The 6,978-nt window shown below is 43.9% G+C and overlaps 1 pseudogene; it reads right to left on the minus strand.

Moving 5' to 3' along the window:
• Positions 1 to 1,498: 1,498 nt before the first annotated feature.
• On the minus strand, positions 1,499 to 1,634 carry LOC148359105 (U2 spliceosomal RNA; annotated as a pseudogene).
• Between the last annotated feature and the right edge of the window lie 5,344 nt (positions 1,635 to 6,978).

A 6,978-nucleotide genomic window follows, 5' to 3' on the forward strand; every position in this document is an offset into this window, starting at 1 on the left:
ATCAGCCCGGGGTTCTCATCTACGTCCCTCACCGAGTTGGCAGTGGTCTCCCTTTCACCCGCCGGCCTTCCCCATTCCATGTGCAACGCTTCTCGTGTTCTCGACCACCCTTTGTCGGGTGGTGGCCGAACGGGGATGGGGTGGCTCTGGGCCCGGGTCTCTGTCGGAACCGTCGGGCCTGATCGAGCCGTACCGCTCTTTGCTGCTCTACGACACATATTTCTCCATTTTGCCTCCGCTCGCTCGACCGTAACCAGGCCCCCCATGGCCTTCTTTTCGAAGGTAGCCCGTGGCGGGCCTGAATCTGAGACTGTCTGCCGGATCAAATTTTCCTCTGCCTCGCTCCATCTGTGGTTTTTTCGCACAGAGGTTTTCTCCGGAGCCCTTCTCATCTTTCTCGACTCGTTCCATTCGTTCGGGTGCCTGTGGCGGCTGTGTTGGGACAGGCCGATTTTTGTGCCAAAGGTTTTCCCGCATGTTGCACACCCGTGTCCGCCCTGTGTATTGGGTTCATTGGCCTTTTCCTTGCATTTTGGTGCGTGACACGCTATCTGGTGGGCATTGGCGCTGCCTTTCTGACATTTCGAGCACGTGAACCATAGAGAAGCATGCCCGTGTCTTTCATTCACGTGTCTTATCAGCGATCTCACCCCTTTGACCCACAGGCGGCATATTGGACAATTGTTGTTCTTTCTGGGTAGCGCAACGGGAATTTGCTCTCTCGCCTTTGTCACTCGACCAGTTTTGAGCGGGCTCTCTCCTGATGGAGGACTTTCATTTCTGATACCGGCAGTTCGCCCCGTGTGTATATCGGTCGAGCGAGAGTCCGTGAACCCGCGACACACGGTTCATCCCCTCTCATTATGACCAGCACCAGTGTCATTTTTTCACTCCCTTCCGTAGTTCGTGAGGGGCCGCCACACAATGTTGTCAGGCCCCTCCCACAGGCCACCTGGCGCGTTCCCCTCACTTGCGTTTTTGTTTCAGCAGACTTTTTCAAGTGGGAGTTTGGGTCATCGGGTAATGCTGCCCCATCAGCGGTATCCTCTAGGACGTTAGCCAAAACACCCCGTGGGTGAGTCCCATCCCCACAGGTTTGGTTGTACCTGCCGACCGGGACACACCCAACCGTCAGTGTGCTCGGCGGGGGTGATGGCTTCGGTGAGAGCTCCCCCCCAAGCTCTACTGCTCCTGTGCTGTCTTCTCGCGCGGTCTGCTCTCTGCATCAGGGGGATTTTCTAGGGGTTATTGTTCTATCTTCTTTGTTCATTATTCATTATCAGATATCGGTCAGTTCATAATACGGGGTTTTGAAGGGTTATTGTTCGTAATACGCTTCAAGGGATTTGGGGTTTCTAAGGGTTATTTAGCTTTCTTCGTTATTCATTATCCGTTATCGGTCAGTTCATAATACGCTACAAAGCCTAGGAGCCCGGACACTTACTCTCAGCCAAAAGGCCAAGCTAAGGTTCTAGCCCTAATGCCTTGTTGCGATCATTGCGGATGCACCGTTCCCGGAGGTACTGCAACATCGGGCCGATGCGTGGAGTGGACAGAGCAAGCTCTTATTCCACCTCCTAAATGCATTTTTTTTGGTTTGAACAAATTTATTGACACTAAAAACAGAAAACAATCATGACAATCTCAACAGCAATTAAGCACATTCACAATATTATATTCCAATATTACGTTTTTAACAGCAAACACAAAGTGAGGTTTGAACAAACCTTCTCGAAAATCAAACATATTCACAATTTCATTATATAACATCTTTGTTAGTGTCAATAGATCCGTCCAGGCCAAAGTCGATTGTCCTCGGTCTGAACAAATCCACCGACACCAACAGCAGCAAAACACAGCCATCAAGCATATTCACAATTTTTTATATTTGACAATATGACGTGACGATATGACGTTTTAACATTTTTTCCTGACATTTCCAACATCAATTAAACAATTTCAGAGTTATTTTCTTTTAACAGTAGTTAACCAGCGTGTAAAAGGCAATACTATTGTGCAAGGGCATAGCTCTGTCATCCCACCCTCCCAAGCAGCATTCTTCCAGTCCTCTGTGTGGGTCCTTTCCCTTCTGCGTGGGTCCTCTCCCTTCTGGGTTCCACAACCCAGGCCGTTGCTGCCGGGACTCCCACAGCGTAGCTCCGGCTCCCCCCTCCGGGTGGGTACAGACGAGTCTTCTTTATGGCTGCGTCCTAGGCCCGCCGCTCGCAGATTGTATGGTATCTGCAGCCATTTGGAGCACAGCCACGGGGGGGATCTGCCTGCACCTCCATACCAGCAGGTTTCTGGAGGTCCAGATGGCGTCCTTGATGGCGGCGAGAGTGAGCCAGTCCCTGGCAAAGTCGTTCCGATGCCTCCTCGACCGACTCACCCCGTAAAGCACGTACTGTGCATCAGGGACCTCTCCTGCTGGCAAGTCCGGGAACTTTCCTAGTTGTTCGGCCATTGTCCACAAGACCTTGGCAGCGCTGCACTCACAAAAAAGGTGCCTCACCGACTCCTGGGCGCCACAGCCAGGTCGAGGGCACGTCGAAGTCGCTGACATTCCTCGGTGGTGCATTACAGCTCTGACTGGGAGAACTTCATGAGCCACCATCCATGACAAGTCTCGTAGTCTGTTTGGGAGGGCAGGATGATTGACGTTGCTCCAAACCGTTGTGGAATCGCCAAACGCAAGCCCCCGCACAGGGCTTACTGTAGCTCGCTCTTGCACAATAGCAATAAGGGCCCTGTGGTTTTGTAAAGTGTGACATTCTTGTGTTTCCAAATCAAACTTCTTCAAAAAAACCCGAATAAAGAGATGTGTTGGTGGCAAGTTAAACGAAACTGGAATCAAACGATTGTTTGGTACAAGCTTTAGCTTCCGCAAATATGAGCCCATCCAAAAACGGGTCATTGCTTGACTTTTCGGGTTGTTGGGTGGGCCCACAGCGTTTTGGAAGTGGAGAGAGACATATTTGCTTCCCAGGAAAAGCTGGAGGTCAGGCACTCCTTTCCCCCCTTTTTCCTTTTTCTTTTTCATTGTATCTCTTTTTATCCTTTCCCACTTTGAGCCCCAGACAAAGCGAAAGATGGCTCGGTCCATTTGTAACAGCACGTTTCTTTTAGGCATAAAAATTAAACTGATTGACAAAAGCATTGGGAGGATGATCGCTTTGATGATTAGGACCTTCCCCTCTATTGTCAGTTTTCTTAGTGACCAAAAAACAAGTTTTTGCTTAACTTTCCTTGTCACGTCATCCCAGTTGGTCTCGCCTCCTCCATCCGCATTGAATTTTACCCCTAGGATTTTCTGGTCTGTCTTTAACACCGTCAGCGGGAGTCCTGCAAAGGGGGGGGGTTTAGGGGTTTTAAGGGTTATTTAGCTTGTTCATAAATCATTATCCATTATCCGTAGTCAGGACTCTTACTCTCAGCCAAAGTTAGGTTCCTCAAATTCATGGGCACTTATGATGGAAAGGTACCACTTTAAGCCATTGTTTTGTTCAAAAAGCTTAATTAATGAGGGGGGCTTTTGTAATAAGTGAGAGCCCTTCTTTTCTAGTAAAAGTCCACTAAATTTAAGTCATTTAAGTGCTGGAATACAATTTTATTTGGTCTGCCATAACTACCCAGCATACACCTGGGGAACGTAAGGGAAGCTCCATTGGAATGAAAAGTTTTGGTTTGAACAACTTTATTGACACCATCTACAGCAAACAAACAATGCGAGGTCCGAACTTCTTTTCTCTCGACAATGTTAACACCAATCAAGCTTATTCACAATTTCGTCATATCTGACACTATGACGTTTTAACAATGCATTTCTCTCACAATACATGCTCCGAAGTGGCCGCGGGAGGCTACAGCAACCCCCATTGTGAATGAATGGGCCGTTAGGACACATAAATTGAATGGATTTCGGCCGTACTGCGGCTGCCGCTGGAAGCACATTGAGCTGTTGGAGATGAATGGAGTCCTATTTGACAACGTTGTTTTTTTTCATTTTTCAGGCTCCAGGCTGATCTTTTTGCAGTACTGGAGCACATATTAAATGAACGGGCACCTCAATGGTTTGCACATTGTCCCTTTATGTCTCACCTTTTTCTTTACAATCATTGTCCTTTTAAATTCTGACACAATTTGGCCATTTTAGGGGTTCTGAGGGCGGAAATTAAAAACGCCCTAAGTCAATGGACGTAAAATGACTTTTTTTTTTTTACACACTGTCCCTTTACAAACAATTTGGCTTTTTTAGGGGTTCTGGACTGAAAATCACAATACATTTTTACATCCATTTTAACTAGATAATTTTAACAAGAGATCGTATAGTGTCTCTTTTTTAACGTTTACAATGAATTCAACATATTTGTCTTTAAACTGAATTTTAACCAACATCATCCTTTTTATATATATGAATATAGAAATAACAACTATAACGAGTATAAGAACGGGTGCAATTTACCTGCAAATGAAATGAGTCACAACACGTGGTAAGCTTTCTCTCCTGGCTTTGATCTCTTTGATCTCAGGCAAAACTAACATAAAAAGCGACAGAAACAAAATGAAAATAAATCCAAACAGCTTTTTGCCATTCCATGTATTCCGTTACTCCCCAAGCCTGTATATGTAGCTGTGCTTCACAGTTTGTTGTGAGTGGACACACTAGTGGGGCCTGTATAATTGATTGACAGCATACACCACCCTATCACAGTTGCACACTAGAATGTTATACGCACCCAACAGGCAAAGCCCTGCCCAATACAGTGGGACCTCGGTTATCGCGGTTAATGGGGACCAAAACCACCCGCGATAAGTGAAAATCCGCGAAGTAGCGGCACACCTTTTAAAAAAAATATATATATAATTTTTTTTTTAATTATTATTTTTTAGACCCGTTTAATGGGGACCAAAACCACCCGCGAAAAGTGAAAATCTGCAAAGTAGCGACGCCTCCTTCAAAAATACTTTATTTTTATTTTTTTATTTATTTTTTTAACTGTTTTATTCTATTATTTTTTTTTATACCTGCAAAGCTCTGAACTCGCGAACATGGAACCACGAAGTAGCGACGCCCCTTCAAAAATGCTAAAATATATATATATATATATATATATATATATATATATATATATATATATATATATATATATATATATATATATATATTTATTTTTTTTTTTTTCCTCATTTATGTTTATTATTATCATTTTATAGACCCGGTTAATGGGGACCAAAACCACCCGCGAAAAGTGAAAAACTCCAAAGTAGCGACGCCCCTTCAAAAATGCTTAAAAAAAATAAAAACATTTTTTGTTTTTGTTTCCAAAATATTTTTATTCTATTATTACTTTTTTAGACCTGCGAAGCTCTGAACCCGCGCACGTGGAACCACGAAGTAGCGACGCCCCTTAAAAAATGCTTGTAAAAATAAATAAATAAATAATTTTATTTTATTATTATAACTTTTTTAGACCTGCGAAGCTCTGAATCCGCGAACATGGAACCACGAAGTAGCAACGCCCCTTCAAAAATGCTTAAAAAAAACCACACTTTTTAAAAAAAAAATATTTTATTGAATTATTATTTTCCCCTGCCCACTGCCCAATAATTTCTGGGATGGGCTCCAGCATCCCCGCAACCCTAGTGAGGATAAACGGTGCAGCTGATGAGATGAGATGAGATTATTATTTTTTAGGCCCGCGAAGCTCTGAATGTCGAAGCGCAAAGTAGCGAGGTCCCACTGTACACCCTTGCAAGAGCATTTGCTGTGTACTTTCTGCTGCAAAATACAATGCACAAGACATTGATAGAAATTAAAATTCAAAAAAGGCAAAATAAGACATTTCAATTGACAATCCGCGAAGCAGTGAACAAGCGATAACCGAAGCACAAAATCATAAAGTGTCTCTGAAAAAACGGTCTCTTTCAACTGGTTGAGAAACAGGTTTTAAGGCAGATAGTTATTGTAATTGGTTAACTTTGGCCATTGACCCAATTATTGAAACCTCTATACAACATTACCCTTCATTTCAAACTTGCATCATCATTGTTACATGGTTATGAAATCCTTGCTGATATGAAATCATGCAAATTTCAGGGATTTATACAGGAAACATTTTCAAATACGCGGCAGCTGAATGGGTAGCATGTCCACGGCACGGTTCTGAGGACAAAATAACACAATAATTAGGTCAGCATCAATCATAAGCAACAGTAGAAGTCTATGAGTCTAGATATAAACCAGGGGTCTCCAACGCGATGGTCCCAGACCTGGTCTGACATTGCAGGATCATTGTGATTTTCTGATTTTTCTTTTTTCTCTAATTTTTTTTTGTGGTCAGCTGAGTTTATTTAACTCTATTTACAATAAATAACCTGACATTAACATAATGGCAAGATAGCAATAACATTTGTTGTTATTTTACAAATGTATACTCAAACTGGGATCTGTTAACAGTTTTTATTCAGGGGAATATCCCATAGTACTTTGGTTGCTTGATCGTCTAAACCAGGGGTCTCAGGCACGCGGCCCCCGGGCCAACTGCGGCCCCCAAGACGATAATTTGCGGCCCATCTTAATATGAAAGTTATTAATGTTAGTGCGGCCCGCGAAAGTGATATGAATGACACTTGTTGTGTGCGGAGCTGAATGAACCAATCACGGTTAGGTATATGGGTCTGGTGGGCGGGACATCGGCTGGACTGTCCGATGCCCCGGTCAAACTGAAATTTAACAGTAAAGCCGGGTATACACTGTGCGATTTTTTTCAGTCGCGGCAAAAGCTACAGCTCACACTGTACGAGTGAGTCGCTCAAAAAATGCGTGGTTAATATTAAACGGAGCAGGCTTTCATGTCTTGTTCTCTGTGTTTGAACATGAGCATGACAGCTCATGCTGTCACAGCTCCGGACCAATACAGAAAGTCGCCACATTTTGCTGAGGCCCATGCGCAAAGTTAAACCCGCAAATTTAAACCC

Source organism: Urocampus carinirostris, chromosome 9 (assembly GCF_059441175.1).
Source record: "Urocampus carinirostris isolate Australia breed hairy pipefish chromosome 9, RoL_Ucar_1.0, whole genome shotgun sequence".
Lineage (NCBI taxonomy): Eukaryota > Metazoa > Chordata > Actinopteri > Syngnathiformes > Syngnathidae > Urocampus > Urocampus carinirostris.